This window comes from Ursus maritimus, unplaced genomic scaffold (assembly GCF_017311325.1).
Source record: "Ursus maritimus isolate PB19 unplaced genomic scaffold, ASM1731132v1 scaffold_25, whole genome shotgun sequence".
Taxonomy (NCBI): Eukaryota; Metazoa; Chordata; class Mammalia; order Carnivora; family Ursidae; genus Ursus; species Ursus maritimus.
This window is the reverse complement of record NW_024425008.1, coordinates 28,839,395-28,855,063: the sequence shown is the minus strand read 5'-3', so window position 1 is coordinate 28,855,063 and position 15,669 is coordinate 28,839,395. Positions and strand designations below refer to the sequence as shown.

Sequence of the window (15,669 nt, the reverse complement as noted above, 5' to 3'; positions counted from 1 at the left end):
TATGTGAGCATCTAGTTAAAAAAAATTTTTTTTGATAGGTAGTTGTCCCAATCAACCTAATTTATTAAACCATCTCATATTTTTTTAGTAGTTTAAATGCCATCTTTTTCATAATCTAAGTTCCCACTGGTGTATTTGGTTTCTGTTTTATCAGCTCTTATGTGAATACTGTATTTTTTTTGTAACCCTTGTTTTATATACGTATATGTTTTTCTTTCATAGTAGGATTGTTGATAGTCTTATTAGTTTTTTGTTTGTTTTTTTGCTATTCTTGCATGTTTATCCATCTTGTTGTTTCCTGGGGATGCTATGGAATTTGTGGTTGGAAGGCATTGAATTTGTAGATTACTTCAGGGAGGGAAATTTGACATCATTATGATACTGAGTTAAGGTGATCTCTTCGTTTTATGTCCCTAAAGAGAATTTTCTTTTTTAGTTTTTTTTCTGTCAACCTTGTACATTTTCCCTTAGTATTATTATTGTTAGATTTTAATTTCTAACACAGTGTAAGTAGAACCATTTCTTTCGCTCTTTCTAACTGGTCATTGCTTACATACAAGAGAACTATTGATTTAAAAAAACATTTTATTTTATTTTGTGGTTTTTTTTTCAAAGATTTTATTTATTTATTTTGAGAGAGAGAGAGAGACCGAGCAAGAGAGCACGAGCAGGGAGAGCAGCAGAGGGAGAGGGAATAGGAGGGAGCCTGATGCGAGACTCAATTCCAGGATCCTGGTATCACCACCTGAGCCGAAGGCAGATGCTTAACCGACTGAGTCACCCAGGTTCCCCCAAAATAACTTATTTTAGAATAGTTGTAGACTTACAGAAAAGTTGCCCCATGTATTCTGCACTCTTTTTTTTCCTGTTGATTACATCTTGGATTACTATGGTACATTTGTCACAACCAATGAACCAATATTTGATAAATCATTAACTTGAAAGTCCGTATTTTATTCAGATTTCTTTAGTTTTTACCTAATGTTCTTTTTCTGTTTCAGGATCCCATCTAAAACAAGTGATTTCAATTTATTGATTTTGCAACCACTTTATGAAATTAGCTTATTTTTTTCTAATAATTTCTGCTTATCGTAGAAACATTTTCAAATATGCAGTTAATTATGTTTGTAAAAAAATAATTTGAAGTTCTTTCCAATATTTATACTTTTTTCTATTGTGTAATTGCCCTGCATGGTACTTTTTTTTTTTTTTAAAGATTTTATTTATTTATTTGATAGAGAGCACAAGTAGGCAGAGCAGCAGGCAGAGGCAGAGGGAGAAGGAGAAGCAGGCTTTCTGCTGAGCAGGGAGCCCGACTCAGGGCTTGATCCCAGGACCCTGGGATCATGACACGAGCCGAAGGCAGCCGCTTAACTGACTGAGCCACCCAGGCGCCCTTATGTATCTGTATTAAATAATGTTGAAAATATGGACAGCCTTACCTGGTTCCCTGCTTTAATGGGAATGCTAGTGTTTTACTATTAAGCATAATATATTTTTGTCTGAAGTATAGATTCCTTTTTCTTTACTGTGTTATAGAAACGTCTCTATTTTTTAATGACTTTGGTTGTGCACCATGAAGCAAAATATTTACCTCTGGGTATTCTGAGGTCTCACAAGTCTTACCTAGCTCATCTTTTTTGTAGCTCATCTTTGGTTCCTCTGAACCATTTCTATTCGGAGGTCTTTCTGTTCGCTTATCTTAGTTTTTTTGCCACTACAGTGCTTAAACGGGATTAAAAACATCATGGTTATTGTGCCATTATTACATGCCCAGGCATCATCCACGCTCACGTTTTCTCCTTTAATCGTCTCCATAGCCGTGTGAAATGAAGATGCTGTTACCCCGTTTGACAGTTGAGGAAACTGGCTCAGGGTCATGCACCTTGCCTTGCCGCTTTTCCCCTTTGACCTCAGGACCACCAGCACATCACTCTTCCCCAGCCTTCTCCACACTGATGCACGAGATGCTTTTCTGATTAATCTCCTGAAAGGCTTACCTGTGATCGGTTTGAGATGAATTTAGTGTCCCCTGATCTTTTTTGATATGTATTCTGAATTTGAAACTCTCAGAGCTGCCCTTCCCATCACTATCTAATTATATCCTTAATCTTGGCTCCTCTTGACCGCATATTGTGTGAATACAATGGAAGCCCATTATAAAACACAATGTTCTCCCGGGGATTTCGTTATGGTTCTCATCTATACTTAAAGTGAGATCATTTGTCTCACTCATCATTTTGGTGGGAGGGGTTACTTAGCCTTATTCTATGGCATGTATTATAAATGGATTTTATTAAACTTTAATGTCCTTTCACTTATTGGTCTAATGGGGTTCTTTCCTGCCTGTGTTTATATAAAATAGTTTCCTTCTTGCTGCTGCTCTTGCATGTGCTCCTTCACACCAGCTACAGAGATACAGCATTTGCAGTCTGCTTATATCCCATCCACTCCAGTGTTTTCGTGGGCAAAATCAGGAACTGTAGTTCTTACGATTGTGTAAAGGGCAGCAAGAGAAGCAATTGCTGCTACTTACCTGCATGTTTCTAGGCCTGGGAGATTCAACTGAACTTTGCTACAGTTACTACTTGGTTTCTAGTTGGTGGAGGCCACGGATGGTACTAGACATCCTTCAATGCCTACGGCAGCACCCATAATGTAGGATTACCTGGCCCCCAATGCCAGCATTGCTGAGGTTAAGAAACTTGCTCTAGGGCAAACTTTCTCAGTGGATATGGTGTTGCCCTCAAGGGGTGAAAATTAGTTACTTGATGGGGGAGGATGGTGGTGGTGGTGGTGGTGGTGAAGAAATGTTTTTATGTGTAAAGTACACATGTATGTATAGTACATACAGCATTAGTGTATCTGGTGATAAAATTTCATGAGGGGGAGGTTTTGAAAAACCTACGCTTCCATGTGTTTTTCTTTTACTCTTAGGCTGCTACCACACTTAAAGCGTTTCTAATGTGTGGGGGTTTTCCCATACCATGCAGTTCTCTGAGTAACCATCTGAGTGTCCTACAGTTTAGTTCAGTTCTGACACTACCTGGAGAGAGTATCAGATCCCACAGGTTAAGGACTCAGTCCCACAAGACAGTTTCCTTCCCCCCAATTCAGATGCCCATAACAAGGCTAGATTGTCACCTGTGCTTCTTTTTTTTTTTTTTTTTAAAGATTTTATTTATTTATTTGACAGAGATAGAGACAGCCAGCGAGAGAGGGAACACAAGCAGGGGGAGTAGGAGAGGAAGAAGCAGGCTCACAGCGGAGGAGCCCGATGTGGGGCTCGATCCCACAACACCAGGATCACGCCCTGAGCCGAAGGCAGACGCTTAACAGCTGTGCCACCCAGGCGCCCCTGTCACCTGTGCTTCTGACTCATTCCCTATAATTTGGAGGTTCCTGTGACTCCATTCTCAGAATCAGTTAATTTGCTAGAGTGGCTCACAGTACTCAGGAAAACAGTTTACTTACTGTTTACCAGTTTATTACAAAATGGTGTGATAAAGCACGCAGATGAGCATCCGGCTGGAAAAGGTGGTAGGGCAGGGTGTATGGGAAGGGCTGCAGAGGGTCCATGTCCTCTCTGGTGCACCATTCTCCAGCACCTCCCCCTGTTCACCAACCTGGAAGCTCTCCAAACCCCATACTCCTGGGATTTTGTGAAGGCTTCCTCATGTAGGCGTCATCAGTTATTAACTCCATTTCCAGCCCCTCTCCTTCTCTGAAATGGCCATTTCCAGACGCTCTCCTTCTCTGAAATCCCAAGCTTTTTTTTTTTTTTTTTTTAAGATTTTATTTATTTATTTGACAGAGAGAGAGAGCCAGCGAGAGAGGGAACACAAGCAGGGGAAGTGGGAGAGGAAGAAACAGGCTCCCAGTGGAGGAGCCTGATGTGGGGCTCGATCCCAGGACCCTGGGATCACGCCCTGAGCCGAAGCAGACGCTTAACGACTGAGCCACCCAGGCACCCCTGAAATCCCAAGCTTCTAATCGTGGCTTGGTCTTTCTGGTGACCAGCCCCCATCCAGGAGCCCCTCATTAGAACAAAGACATTCCGATCACCCAGAAGATTCCAAGGGATTTAGATGTCAGGAACCCAAGTCAAAGACCAATATTAGAAAAAGATGCTCCTAGGGCTCTTATCACTTAGGAATTCCAAGGGTTTTAGGAGCTCTGTGCCAGGAACCAGGGGCAGAAACCAATATATATATAATTTCAATTATTTCCCAGGAGTGATTAGGAAAAAATGTCTGAAAAGGCTCCTTAGGGTGATAATGGGGGGAAAAAAGTTGTGGAACACTGCCTTGGAGGGAAGACTGCCTAGTGTAGTGGTTAAAAACTCAGATTCTTGAGGCACCTGACTGGCTCACTCAGAAGAGCCTGCAACTCTTGATCTTGGGGTTGTGAGTTTAGGCCCCACATTGGATGTAGAAAATAATAAATAAACTTAAACCCCCACAAAACTCAGATTCTCAACCACTGGAGTTCGACTCTTTTTACCGCTTATGAACTGTGGGCAAATGACTTCATAGCCTCAAGTTTTCTTATCCATAGATGGAGGTAATAATAGTACTTTATTCAAAGCATTGTTGGGAGATAATCCACTTAAAGTACCTGGTGCTGGGTAGAACACGAAATTAGTCATTCTTGTAATAAGCTCAAGAAGAGTAAGGATCTGCTTATCGCAGTATTACCATTTTTAAAAAAGATTTTATTCATTTATTTGACAGAGGGAGAGGGAGAAGCAGACTCCCTGCTGAGCAGAGAGCTCAATGACCTGAGCCAAAGGCAGATTCTCAACCGACTGAGCCACCCGGGTTCCCCGCAGTATTACCATTCTTTCAAGGAGTATCTGGGACTTAATAGGCGTTTAGTAAATACATGTTGAATCAATGAATAAAGCTCATATTCACTGAGTTAAGTGTGTCAGAGTTGCCATTATGGACAATGAGTAAATGGTGGTATTAAATATGCTATATTCACTCCTTAATTCATTTTTTCTGTTAAGCGTTATTTACCTCATCTTAAATCTAGTGTATATCATATCTTGCCTGATTTTAGCATTTACTTTTTTTTTTTTTTTTTTTTTTTAGAGAGAGAAAGCATGCGTGCGTGAGTAGGGGGTGGAGGGGCAGAGAGCAAAGAGAGAGAATCTTATCCAGGCTCCATACCCAGCATCGAACTGCACTGTGGCGGGGTGGGGGGGGGCCCGATCTCACGAGCCTGAGATCATGACCTGAGTTGAAATCAAGAGTCTGGTGCTTAACTGACTGAGCCACCCAAGCACCCCTAGGATTTATTTTTAAAGATAGAGATGAATTTATACAGCATGCAATACCATCTTTCTGTTTCAAGCAAATTCTATGAGCTCAGGCCAAAATGGTATGTGGGTTGTTAATATTCTTAAGAGTATGCATTTAATTTATACATCTTACTGATTTACATTCTTTTTTTTTCTTTTTTTTTTTAAGAAAGAGCGAGAACTTGCACAGGGGGAAGGAGCAGAGGGAGGGGAAGAGAGAGAATCTTAAGCAGGCTTCATGCCCCGTGTGGAGTCCCATGTGGGGCTCGATCTCACGACTCTGAGATGATGACCTGAGCCAAAATCAAGAGTTGGACGCTTAACTGACTGAGCCACCTGGGCCCCCTAAGAATCCATTATTTTATATGCATTGACCTAAAGATAATCCTATTGGATAGATCCTCAGCTGACATTTTGTGAGGTAATAACCTAGCTGCTATTTTTCAAAATTGCAAGTTCATGTAGACAGACGTTAATGAATTCTTATTTTCACTTACTATGAATCCTGGAAAAATTGTTTCAGTAAAATATATCAGAAACAAATGGAATAAAGAAATAGGTCATACTATTTAAAGTTGAACTTTGTGACCGGCTTCTGGTCCTCATATTTACTACTTAAATGAATTTTTATCAATATACTGAATTGTTTTTATCAAATTAGTCAAGGATTTATTTAGATTGATTAATAAAAGATTGATTTATACACTACAATGTCAAGTTATTAATTTACGAGAGGAAATGTGAGTCAAGATCTTGGCATAGGATACCCTATTCTCTTTCTAGTGTGATTAGGTTTTCTCAAAAAAACATTCGTGAATCAAAACATTGGTGCTTCTCAAGTTATGTTCTTAGATAATAATTCTTTCAGATTTCATTTGGGGAATTTTTTGGTAAAGAATGAAGTTCTTTATTCAACATGAATAAATGTATGAATGATAAATGTACGAGTCTTTAATTTAGATGCATAAATATCTCTACCTTTCTGTTTTTATTTGCTGTTCTTACAGTTTAATAACCAGTTAAAATTTCCAGGTGTATCAGTTATTTTTTATTGTACTTTAGTTTGGCTTCTGCTTGTTGGCTTGGGTATCTTAATCTCATTAGAAAGCCATTTCAACACATAGGTGAGGATGGATTAGTTTTGGAAAGGATTTTTGTGAATCACTAATTCCGTCTATATCATTTACGTTATTGGCTAATTGTATTTGGGAATATATATTTTGAAATAGTTTATCTAAATATGTTTATTATAATTATATTTATACATAAATATTTTTTTACTGGAAAAAATAAAAGTATGGGAAAATTCCTATAAAATATATGTAATTATTTTAGTTCATCAGTATGTATCCTTTTTTTTGTTAGGGGTTTTTTTTTTTAGTCTTTGCTTTTCATATCCATGCCATCTTCTCAGATATACTTTAAGCTGCCCATCTCTAGCTGCCAGTAAATATATGTTGATGATGAGTTATATGTACTATATTATTTTGGTTCCTTTTCATCTGGGTAATATGTGATTTTAAATGTTACTTCCCTAAGAAGAGCATCCAACTGTAGCTAAAAATGTAAATACAAATACATACTATAGAGTGACATAAATATAAAATGCAAATATAAATAGATCTAAATGATAGTATCTGGTATTTTTCATGATCCTATTCATATTAAAATATTATATAGATAAAATTCAAACTGCTGCAGAAATATGGGTCGGCTCAAGTTCTAATGGTTCACTTGTAAGTCAGTTAGTTGCCTTTGGGGAAGAGGTATTCTGAGTTTATTACAGAGGTTCCCAGTTGGCCCTCTGAAATCAATTTGACTTATTGTGTAGTTGCATTTACAGAAAATTATATTTGTGTGTGTGTGTGTGTGTGTGTATGTGTGTGTTTTCTATGGGAAAGTATGTGTGCATCTCAGCATTGGGAGTACTTTTCCCTTTCCCTCTGCAACCCTGTCTTCTGAAATGAAATATCTACCTGGAATGCTTTACACCCACCCCCCCCAAAGGAGACTGTGGAAAGAAGCCTGAATTCCTAGAGCCATGATTGTGACATGAAGGCCTTTTTAAAGTTCTTTGGGGGCAACCTGTATGTGAAAACTGTAAGGCTTAATTCATTTCCTTTCTGACCTAACCTGTTTCCTTACCCTTAATTGACACTCATTTTCTACTAAGCCCTCCTTTTCCTCCGTTTTCCTTCAGTATTCTCTGTTTGCCAGGAACGAAAGGTGGTATAAATAGGCAACTGTTCTGCACATGGTAGGAATTAGTTTATCCTTTTATATTCTTTTTGTGAATAAGCCAAAAGGGATTTTCCATTAGAGTGAGTAAGCAGAGGTGTGTCTCCCTGTTTTTGTTTTTTGTTTTTGTTTTTTGCTTTTTGGTTTTTTTGGTTTCAGATTTATTTATTTTAAAGAGAGGGAGAGGGAGCATGGGGGGAGGGGCAGAGGGAGAAGGAGAGAGAGTCCCAAGCAGACTCTGTGCTGAGCAGGGAGTCTGACGCTCGACCTCATGATCCTGAGGTCATGACCTGAGCTGAAACCAAGAGTTGGTTGCTTAACTGACTGCACCACGCAGGTGCCCCCACCTTTTTTTTTTTTTTTTTTCCAAGATTTTATTTATTTATTTGACAGAGAGACAGCCAGCGAGAGAGGGAACACAAGCAGGGGGACTAGGAGAGGAGGAAGCAGGCTCCCAGCAGAGCAGGGAGCCCTATGCGGGGCTCGATCCCAGGACTCTGGGATCACGCCCTGAGCCAAAGGCAGACGCTTAAGGACTGAGCCACCCAGGTGCCCTGACCTTTTTTTTTTTAAACATATTTTAGTTATTGGAAAAAATAAAAAGAGTAATGTTTCATGCTATGTGAAAATTACAGGAAATTGAAATTTCAGTGTCTATAAAAATAGTTTTATGGGAAAACACCATGCTTTTGTGTTCATATGTTGTCAGTATTGTCTAGGGCTGCTTTCACACTGCTAACAGCAGAGTTCAGTTGCAACAGATCCTATGACCTGTAACACATGAAATATTTTTTATTTGCCTTTAAATGGAAAAGGTTTGCCAGCCTTTGATTTAGAGGCAGGTAGGTGTCATGATTAAGAGCAAGGAGTCTGGAGTCAAACTGCTCCTAAATGCCTCATTCTGAGACCTTGGGCAAGTTACTTATCTCCTTGTGCCTCAGTTTCTCCATCTGTAAAAATAGAAGAATCACAGTGCCGTCTTCATGAGGTGATCATGAGGGTTAAATGAGTTAATATACATAACACACTTAGAAGTGTGCCTGGTACATGGTAATCACCAAGTATTAGATGTCAGTTGATATCTATATCTAAGTGTAAGATGTGGTTGTTACTATTAGATAGCTGATAATCACTTTGTAACGTGAACTGAAAAATATGCATTGAAATCAGTTCTGCTTGAGAATAGCTACAAATTTATTAAGGAAATACTTGTTAACTGTATGCTTCCAGATTTTGATTCACTGGTGTTCAAAATAATGAAAATTAAGAATCTAAGCATAGGTAGTGAGCATATGTCTTTACATTGCTGCTGCACATAAAAATGAGCTCTGTATAAAAGATTGTTTTTCTGCCATGCAGTGTGTAGCATAGGGGGGAGGTAACTCGATTTCTGAAATGAAACACAAGATAAATTTATTTCACGACTGTGATAAATCTAGTATGATTATTTTTGTGATTCCAAGTGTCTTTCTCAAGAGTCCTATCAGAAATGTATTTGGCATGTTGAATAGCTTGAATCCATCACAGATTGGTTTTCCTTTTTTTAATGTTAAGGATAAACTATCAGAATTTAAGGGACTAAACTGTGCACGTAACATAAAATTAGCCATTTAAACACATTTTTAAAGTGTATTATTTGGTAACGTTAAGTATATTTACATTGTTGTGCATTGGATCTTCAGAACTTTCTCGTAATATGAAACAAAGTCTATACCTATTAAACAACAACTCTCTCTTTCTTCCTCTTGCCAGCCTCTGGTAACCACCATTCTGCTTTCTATTTCTGTGAATCTGACTACTTTAGATACCGGGTATAAGTGGAATCATCCAGTATTTTGTCTTGTTGTGATTTAGTTATTTCAGTTGGCAGCTGGCCTCAAGGCTCATCTATGTTGTAGCATATGACAGGATTTCCTTCCTTTGAAAGGCTGAATAATATTCCATGATATGTATAGGCCACATTTTGTTTATCATCCATGGATGGATATTTGCATTGCTTCCATCTCTTGGCTATTGTGCGTATCGTTGCTGTGAACAAGGGTGTATAAATATCTCTTTGAGATCCTGCTTTTAATTCTTTTGGATAAGTACTCAGAAGTAGGATTGCTGGATCAAACATGGTAATTCTACTTTTAATTTTTTGAGGAGTCACCATACTGTTTTCATGGAGGCTGCACCATTTTACATTCCTATCAACAGGGCGCAGAAATTCCAGTTTCCCCACCTCCTTGCCAAAACTTGTTATTTTCTCATCTTTCCTCCCTCCCTTCTTTGATAGTAGCCATCCTAATGGTGTGTGGTAATATTTCTTTGTAGTTTTGATTGGCATTTCTATCCATCCAACTTTAAAGAGAGATGATCTTATTAAAAATATCTAACACAGTATCTCAGTAAGGAGGCTTACCACTGTTTGGGGGTCTATATTTGATCTGAATATCTAGCGCTGTCTAACAGCCATTAGTACTTGGTGCCATTATTAGGGATGTATAATTGAGAGTTGAGATATTTTTTAACTTTTTGCAAATAAGGAGTAAGGTGAGAAACTGCCTTGACTGGAATTTGATCTATTGCTAAGTCATCCATTATTGAGATGAATATAGATCATATCTCTGTAAAAGATGAAAGCTAATATGAAAACCTTTTTATCACTATTAAAATTTTAGCTCTTTGCTTCTAATTATAAAAGAAATACATACTCATTACCAAAAAAATATATCAAGAAAATACAGTAAAGCTTAAGTTTATGTTTGGAATATAATACTGTATTTGTACAGTTACTGTGGCTGCATTTGGCTGCAGTTTTCACTGTCATACTCCACTGGTAACTAGTCTACAGTTTCCCATTTTCCTTCCGATTTGCAATTACGTTTTTGCTCTGTTTTTTTGTATGAACGTCTTATAGTGTTGCATATACAAGAGTTTATATCAATTTTATACTTACGATAGGAATTGCTAGATCTTGGGTGATTTATCTATAAATTTGTATTTCTGCCAATACTTTATACTTTGGTACTCTGGTTCTCCATACTTAGTTTTTTCTTTCTTTCTTTTTTTTTTTTAAAGATTTTATTTATTTATTCGACAGAGATAGATACAGCCAGCGAGAGAGGGAACACAAGCAGGGGGAGTGGGAGAGGAAGAAGCAGGCTCACAGCGGAGGAGCCTGATGTGGGGCTCGATCCCATAACGCCGGGATCATGCCCTGAGCCGAAGGCAGACGCTTAACCGCTGTGCCACCCAGGCGCCCCCATACTTAGTTTTTTCTACACAGATGGGTATTAAATGATATATTGTGGGTTTCTTTTTTACTTTTTAAGTAGGCTCTACTCTCAACGTGGGGGCTTGAACTCACAACCCTGAGATCAAGAGTCACATTCTCTATTGACTGGGCCAGGTGCCCCTACACTGTGGCTTTAAATTCTATTTTGTTTATTACTGATAAAGTCGAACATGTTTTCATTTGTTGTTTTTATTGGCTATTTATGTATATTTTTCTGTGTAAGGTCCATTTATTGTCCTTTGTTTTCATTGGTTTGTTTGCCTCTTTGTTACCGATTTCAAAAGAATTCTTTATGTGTGTTCTTTATGTATTGCATCTATACGTACATATATAAATACGTACGTATACCTATATAATGATACATGTTTTAATGGATCTATAAGTTTATAGTGTCTCTTGAACAGAAGTTCTTAATTATAATTCATCAGTCCTTTATAGTGTGTGCTGCGAGAATCGTGCTTAAATATCCTAAAGGTCATAAAAATATTTTTATATTTCTTCTAAAATTTTTAAAGTTTCGCTCTTTACATTAAAGTCTTTAATCCATCTGTCAGTTTAAGAAATTAAGATGTGGGGGCACCTGGGTGTCTCAGTCGTTAAGCGTCTGCCTTCGGCTCAGGGCGTGATCCCAGAGTCCTGGGATCGAGCCCCACATCGGGCTCCTCCACTGGGAGCCTGCTTCTTCCTCTCCCACTCCCCCTGCCTGTGTTCCCTCTCTTGCTGGCTGTCTCTCTCTCTGTTAAATAAATAAATAAAATCTTTCAAAAAAAAGAAATTAAGATGTGATTAAGATGTGATGAATCTCATGTAAAATACACGGTTCACATGTTTCCTTGAATACGCATAAAGGCTGTGATGCCAAACGTTTGGTAAACGTTGCCTTAAATAATAAGGGACTTTCAATAGTGGAAAAAGGAAAGAAACATATAAGGTGTTTTACATTAATGATAGCTATTTTAAGAGATTTGTTAAAAAATTTTTGACCTCAGTTGTGGGTGATAGTCTACCATTCTGATAACCTTTAGATTATAGACCACCGATTTCTGACTGAACTGGAGTGAATACTTGAGTGTGATTGCATAAATAAGCAAATCCCCGTATAGCATATTACCGAACTAAAAAAATACCCAGCTTGTCTGTTTTCATATTATAAGTTTTGATGCATAAGATGTGTAAGATGCGTAGATAATTTAAGATGTATAAGAAGAGCCCTTGAAGTCTGATGACTCTGCAGGTCTTTATCGAGAGCTTGTGGTGCTGTGACCTTTCTGAGTATTCAGTGAGGGCCTTGTTTGTCCACATCAGTATTATACCACCTGCTACCCATCTTCATTTGCTGACGTCCACTGTTTGTGGTATCTTAGGGAAGAAGTAAAACCAACCTTTCCATATAAGCAATTTATACCTGTAGATAGACCTTGAAGTGAAGGTAAAATAGATTGGCTTTTATTATCAGAGAGCAGTTAATATGCTTGGTCACATCAACATTAACTTGAAGATAACATCAATGATAAAGTATTATAACTAGGATGAAACATGGCCTTTGGAAATATTAGTACATTTTAAAGTATTGTCTGTTATGGAACATAATTAATCTTAAGTCAGTAAGTACCTACCAGGGCCACCTGGCTGGGTCAGTCCATAGAGCATATGACTCTTGATCTCAGGGTGGTGAGTTCAAGCCCCATGTTGGGTGTGGAGCCTACTTAAAAAACTTTAAAAAAGCAAACTTAAAATATTTAAAAAATATGTAAATAGGTACCTGCCCCAAATTTCAAAATAGATTTTTAATTTAGAATTGGATTATCAATAGGATACAAAAATTGTATTTTTAACAGAAAAATAAGCAATTTTATTTCATACAAGTTTTTTCCCCCAGAAAAAGAACCTGCTTTCCCATGAGATGATACTTTTGATAAATAGAATTATGAATGTTTTTGAAAATCTTTCTTTGAAAACACAGTATCAATATATCTAATTTAATAAAATATAAAAGCAGCTAGTAAATACTACTTGGTTTGCACTTTTTTTATATAATCATAAAACTGAGGGATAGGTGTCCTAACTGGTCTTTGGTTGTTTGGTGTTTGATTTTAGGGGAACCACACTGAAATTTTGTAAAGGTAGACACCATTTAAAATTTTCTTGTGATATTAGTAAGGTAGTTACAGGGAAGGTTTATGATACATTTACAATCATACTAATATTTTTAGCTGTGCTGGGGTCAGCTGAGAGTCCAGTGAAGTAATGTAAGTAGAGAACAAGTTTGAATAAAGTCACACAACAGCCCAGTGTATGTCCATGCATTTTTATCCCTCCTTGGGAAAAGTGAAACTTACAGCACAGCTGTCCTGTGTCACTGAGAAACCTCCAGAGTAACCACTGACAAGGCTTAAGTATTTAAACCATAGGGTGTAAAATAAATGGATAATTTCTGTAGTTTGAGTAGAAAATACAGGTGTTCATCATCTGATACTCGTTTCTGGTATGAAATGGTCACTTGAATTTTTATTTAGCTTTTAGTCTTTTCACTGTTCAAAGTTTAAAGAAAAGAAATTCTGTACTTACTATATAGATCCTGTACATTTAGTATGTTTCCTGGCATTCAGTAATCCACTGTTAGCAATATAATAGGGAGAGAGTTTAGTTCGATCTGTTGTAGGCATTCATAATCTTTGACTCTTTGTACAGGCAGATGTGATAGACCATTCAATATTAAGTAGTCTCTTTTCTCTTTTCCCATTTGGAGGGGCCATTAACGTTTCCACTGGATTTGTCTACCACTCTGAATAATAATGGTGAGGTTGTTCTCTTTCTATCTGCTTAATTACTATAATCAATAATTTTTATCTTAATATGGACTATGGTGATTAGTGATGGAACTCTGACTTATTTTTCATTGACACTTTATATTTGAAAATGGAATTGGTATCAGTGTATAGTAAAACATGCATTGACTTAGGCATGAGAAGTATTGGTTAATTTTGTCCTTAAGATGGATAATCTTGGCTGAGTCATTCAAAGTTACTAGGCCTCAATTTTCTGTCTGAAAATGAAGGTGTTGAACTAAATGATTGCCAAGAATTCTAATTCTTATGTGAACATATAATATAGAAACCGGCATCATGCAGAACTTTGTAAATAAGCAGTATATTTTATGTGTTTGTGTGTGTGTTTACTTTGAAATTTTTGTCAATGTGTGTGTGTGTTTTCTATTCAGGAAAGGTTATTCAGGGTGCTTTTTTTTTTTTTCCCAAAAAAATTAGATTTCTTAAAGTTATAAATTAAAACAGTTTCAAACTCATATTGAACACATTCTTAACAATTATGTTTTAGAGGTCTGGGTTTTTTTTTTTAAATATAGCTTAAGATCCCTTTAAATTGCACTTAAGATCTCTTTAAATTGTACTTACAAATTTAGTATTCATGTTTAAGTACTTAGATTATCTAATAAATCTTTCCAAGTACTTAACTTTTCTAAACCTGATATTTATGGATTTTCTAAAATTTTAAGTACATTTTTAAATTTAAAATCATAAGCCTTAATCAGTCATTCAGTGACATTTAAGTTGGGATCCCAGGTTTACTTTTTAATTTTTTTTAATTTTTAAAAATTTTTAAATTTTTAAAAAGATTTTATTTATTTATTTGACAGGGAGAGAGACAGCCAGCGAGAGGGGGAACACAAGCAGGGGGAGTGGGAGAGGAAGAAGCAGGCTCCCAGCAGGGAGCCCGATGTAGGGCTCCATCCTAGGACCCTAGGACCCTAGGATCACGCCCTAAGCCGAAGGCAGACGCTTAACAACTGAGCCACCCAGGCGTCCCCCAGGTTTACTTTTTTAGATACACTAACATGAAGGGTTTCTTAATCCAAGTTTGTTTTTGTTTTTGTTTTTTTAAAGATGTTATTTATTTATTGGACAGAGAGAGACAGCCAGTGAGAGAGGGAACACAAGCAGGGGGAGTGGGAGAGAAAGAAGCAGGCTCCCAGCAGGGAGCCCGATGCGGGGCTCATCCCAGGACCCTAGGACCCTAGAATCACACCCTGAGCCGAAGGCAGATGCTTAACGACTGAGCCACCCAGGAGCCCCGTGAGCCACCCAGGCGCCCCCCAAGTTTTTAAAATACCAAATATATACCTATTATGCCCACATCCAACTCAAAAGTAGTAAACTGTGGCTTGATTTACTTTTTTTCCCCCTCCTGATTCCAACTCACAGTCTTTCCTTCTCTCTCCCTACCAAGTAACTTTTTACTTTTATCATGTTTGTATTCTGAACCCACCTGGTTCGCCAGGCCCTTTTTAGTTTCAGCATCTCAAACAATTCGAAGTAACCTTTCCAAGCAAATTTGGAACGGTGTTCTCAGATGACTGATGTTAAATCTTATGAAATTTAGAGCTACAGACACGGGAGTGATCTGTTTCTCATGAAAATGGGCATAAATTGAGTTTAGTTTTATAATCTCTGCCAGTGGTGATTCTGAGGCCAAGTGGGGTGGTCTGCACCCCGTCACCCCTGGACTCAGGTCCGCATCCACAGATCCTCAGGTATGATGGGTCTGCAATCTTCATGCCCAGGAAGCTTCTGAGTTTTTTCAGTTAATCTGTTTTTTTGCTTGATTCTGTTCTGTATTCTTCTTTTTTCATTTGCCAGGCTGCAGTTCTCAAGAACTGAAAAGAAAACATCCTTGGATTTTTCATGTCTCCCACGTCTTATCTGCATTTTCAGTCACAATTCAAAGGTTATTCTTCTAACAGTTTTAACTAGAACAACTTTCTAGAATCCTAAGAATGTTTATATCCTGAAGAGAGTTACAGAGAGCACATAAACAGGGCTTATACATA

The 15,669-nt window shown here is 37.6% G+C and overlaps 1 protein-coding gene across 6 annotated transcripts in view; it reads left to right on the top strand.

The window, feature by feature from the left end:
• PCNX1 (pecanex 1) overlaps positions 1 to 15,669 on the top strand; it is a 157,855-nt gene that overhangs the window by 20,032 nt on the left and 122,154 nt on the right. The gene's annotated exons all lie outside the window — the stretch shown is intronic.